Here is a 4,313-nt window from a genome sequence, read left to right as displayed (position 1 = left end):
GTTTTTTTTTTTTTTTTTCAGCTGCAGAAGCAGGAACACCGATTCTTCCAGAGCTTTGTTTGTGAAAGTCAGCTCCATGGTACCCCAGCTGCAGGTTTGCCAGAGTGTGTCAACTTTGAGATCTGCCCAATTTTACTTTCAAGTCCTGTCATCTAATGAAATCCAATCATATCTCCATCTGATTTGAAAGAAAAACAACTGTTTGCATCTTGGATATGATGACAAAAGATACCCACAGCTATAAAAACTGTATGAAGTGTGAGATAAAATATACCTGAAGTGTTTAAAACAATTAAAACTTGCAAGTTTCCTCAGTTTAAGAGTTTACTAGACCATCATTAAATGCCAGCCTATAAATAATGAGGCCACACTTGGATCACCAAGTACAAGATACCTTCCTGCATGTTGCATGTGAGCAGGCGGCAGTTTTATTAGCCTTCACTGATCTCAAGCCGAAGACACGCATAACTGTAAAGCAAGCATTACTTCGCTTTTTATTGGAGCCAAGCTATGGGGGAATCCCTGGATACCTAACCTGGTTCTTGCCACAGTTCCTGGCTCCCCAAATCAAGCAGCAGTGGGGAGAGAACTATTTTCTGCAAGGTGCAGGCAGTGCTGATGGAGAGAGAAAAGGAAGGAAGGAAGGAAGAAGGAATCATTCACCGAGAAGTTCATGCCCCCAGCTCTGCCCAGATCTCCCACAACTCTAGGTTAGGGCAGGAATGTCACACTGCCAGCTGAATGAGATGATAAAACCACAGCAGATCCTCAACACTCAATCCTGGTGCTACCACCAGATCACTGACCCAACCGGTACACACAAGTCCTGCCTGTCTCCCAACACCCTCCTACAATGCAAGGTAAAAGGTAACAGTTATCTGACCACCGTAAGCCATTATTTCTCATCTCCACCCCTACAAAGCTGCCAAAACACACCCACATCCTTGCACAGAGCTGGAGGAAGACTAGCTTAGCTATGATGAATGAGATGTCAAAAAAGCATGTGGCAGTGGGGTGGGAAATGGTGCCTAAGGTAACAGCCCTCCTAACCTTCCAGTAAATCCATGACCTATAGGTGACAGGATGCCTATGCCTGCTAGGTAGCAGGGGGTATGTCTGCACTAGCAATAAAAAGGAAAATTAGCCTAGATATTTGATGTGCATTAACGTAGAACATCTTTTCTGCAACCTAACAGCAATGACACAAACAGCTTAAGGCAGCTGCTGTGAAAAAGAGAAAAAAATTACTAATGAAGAGACAGGCATTGCCAGCTTCACTTGGCCCTATAAAGCCAATAGAGCCCACTACAGTGAAGACATCCCACCTAAACCCCAGCACAACTAGACCTGCATCCCTTTGCTACTTCCTTCACCAGAATAGTCACAACATATCAGTCTGACAGCAGAAAGATCAGATTTGGCTCCAGCCCTGTTTTCTACCTTTCATGTGGAAATAAGAGTTCTGCTACTCAAACGTTGTGCTACAAAACAGCACCTGCTTCCTTGTGGAGGAAGTGCTAATCCATCAAGAGTGTACATTTTGAGAAAACCTCTGCCCTCCCATACCTACAGCCAGAGTTCTGCTTGAAAGTCAACTTGTTCCAGGCTACAGGGGCCCAGGTAAGCGCATTTCAAATGCCACATAAAAAAAGAGGAAGTTATGTCTCGATAACAGGCTGTACTGCCCTGCCAGTGGAGCTCAGTGACAGCTGGGATCAGGTACTTTTGAAGATAAGACACTGACAATCCTGTACTTCATGGAATAAATAATCATCTAAGAAAAGAGGTTTTCCCAACTTCATCACCTAGAGAACAGCCTACAGTCTGAAAAGCAAGATTTCACATTCTTGTCTAACCTGTGTTAAAGGCTGCAGTGTTTTTGTTGGATTTTGGGTTTTTTGGGGGGAAGGGAGGTTGTTAGGTTTTTGTGGTTATTTGGTTTTTTGTGTTGTTGTTGTTTCCCTGTAAGTCTCCAGTTGTGTAACAGCCTCTTGTGCTGAGAAAGGAAAACAGCATTCTGAGGAGAGCTGCCACCCCTCCCTCCCACAGAGAAACATGGTGTATTTCATAAGCAACAGAGATACAGGGAGAGGATGCAATATTGAGTCACAGCACACTGGGATCTGGACCCTTCATGACACCATGGGCCACCCTGCCTCCACATATGAGCTGCATCAGTGAGATGTGCTCCTAAGATGCAGGGCTGCTCCCTGGACCCTCTCTGCATGCTCTCTCACACTGAGTGCAGCAATGGCACACAGCCCACAAGCCATTCAAGCTCTTTAACTGCCCTCTGGCCCCAGCAGCTGAGCTGACAGGGGATACTGGTAGACAAAAAAAGTTGGACATGAGCTGACAGTGTGCACTTGCAGCCCAAAAAGCTAGTCGTGTCCTGGGCTACATCAGAAGCAGCATAGCCAGCAGGTCAACGGAGGTGATCCTTCCCCTATACCCTGCTCTCATGAGACCCCACCTGGAGTGCTGTGTCCAGATCTAGGCCACAAAAATGGTCCAAGGGCTGGAACATCTTTCCTGTGAAGAAAGGCAGAGAGAGTCGAGATTGTTCAGCCTGGAGAAGAGAAAGCTCCAGGGAGACATTATTGCAGCCTTTCAGTACATAAAGGGGACATCTGAGAAAAATGGAAAGAGCTTTTTACCAGGACCTGTAGTGACAAGATAAGGAGCAATGATTTTAAACTGAAGAGTAGGTTCAGAATGGTTGTAAGGAAGAAATTTTTTTACTATGAGGATGTGGCACTGGAACAGGTTGCCCAGAGAAGTTGAGGATGCTCCATCGCTGGAAGTGTTCAAGGTCAGGTTGGACAGGGCTTTGAGCAACCTGTTGTTCAGGAGGCTTGGACTAAATGACCTTTAAAGGTCCCTTCCTCCCTAAACCATTCTGTGATCACACAACAGAAGGAAGTGTCTCCATGCTGCTGCCCATCTGCATCAATGCTGCCTCCAGTTGCCTTGCACCATCTCTCTCCTTCCAACAGCACCTCACTCCCCGATTCCTGCCACACCATAAAAACCCTCCCACAGGGCTGCCCATCACTATGAGATTAACTGCAGGTCCCAGAGGACAGCACTAGCTATAGTGTGTGAAATCCTGTATTTAATCTTCCCCATGTGGATGCTTAGCTGAAGCACAATTTACAGCAGAGGTGGTCATCTTCCTCTGGGACAGACCTGTCCCTGCACTGCCCAAATATTGCTGGGCCAAGCCTGAATGAAGCTTGTGCTGTAACACACCAGAGGATGACATCATTACTCCTATACTACTTTACTCAGGTCTTAAAATCACGTAAGATTAGATGAAAACCAAATGTCCTGGGCACCTGTGGACCCCCTTTCCACAGAAAGCAATTGAAAGAGAAGACAGAAACACATGAATAAACTTGATCTTGGAAGCAGCAGCCAAAAGGTACAAACAGGTATCAGCAGATTCCCCTTCCAAGCCCAAGCATGGGAATCCTCTTTCTTCACTCCTTTCCCATGCACAGGCCACCACCACACAACATTAAATAAACAGTTTGACCTTCCATAGGCTATTTATCGATTTGTACACACCAAAAAATAGAGACAGCTGAGGACTGCCATGCCAGTGTCTGGGTTCAAAGTCAGTTGAGGCATGCAATGCAAGCACAGCCTTGCATTGCACAGACAAAGGAATAGAGGGGACCTACATAGGGCTGTACCTGCTCAGTGGCTACAGCATCAAAATTGTGTGTTGTTTACTCCAAGAGACCTTCACAGTATAGACTTGGCCCTCCACAAAGAAAACAGATAACAGCACTGCTTAGGTAAGAGTGGCCACGTAAGAACACACACATTAAGGACTACAATATATGTGGGTACTATAGTAACAACTATAACAACAAGTCCTGTAAATACTCAAGACCAGCTAACTGAGTACCTAAAAGCCAAAGCAGGGTGGAAAATAAGTGCTTTTTCTGAAATGCCAGTGCTTTTACAGGAGCCTGGGGAAGATGGCCAGTGTTGGGATGTCGGTACCTACAGCTGCAAGAACATAGGTCTGCTCACAGGAGCACTCGCCCAGCACTTCGAACAAGCATTTGAGAACAGTTTGATTCAATGCAGTGACAAACAGTATTCAGCTTGACAGCCTCTGTCCCCAGGTCTCAATGCTGCCTGGACCTGAAAGGCAGCAAACTTCAACACCGTTCCTATAAATGCAAATCGCAGAATCATCAGGCATCAACTTCAGACTGCCTACACGTTCACAGAACAAAAAACAGAGTAAATACAGAAAAGTAACCTTCTCTCCTTTCCTTCCTCCTCCCTCCTCCTCC

At 45.8% G+C, this 4,313-nt stretch overlaps 1 protein-coding gene across 1 annotated transcript in view; it reads right to left on the bottom strand.

Annotated features, from left to right (window-relative positions):
* GRHL1 (grainyhead-like 1 (Drosophila)) overlaps positions 1–4,313 on the bottom strand; it is a 38,151-nt gene that overhangs the window by 9,827 nt on the left and 24,011 nt on the right. The window lies entirely within an intron of this gene.

Source organism: Buceros rhinoceros, unplaced genomic scaffold (genome assembly GCF_000710305.1).
Source record: "Buceros rhinoceros silvestris isolate BGI_N320 unplaced genomic scaffold, ASM71030v1 scaffold16798, whole genome shotgun sequence".
Lineage (NCBI taxonomy): Eukaryota > Metazoa > Chordata > Aves > Bucerotiformes > Bucerotidae > Buceros > Buceros rhinoceros.
Note: the sequence above shows the minus strand (reverse complement) of the source record. Positions and strands in the feature narration are given on the sequence as shown.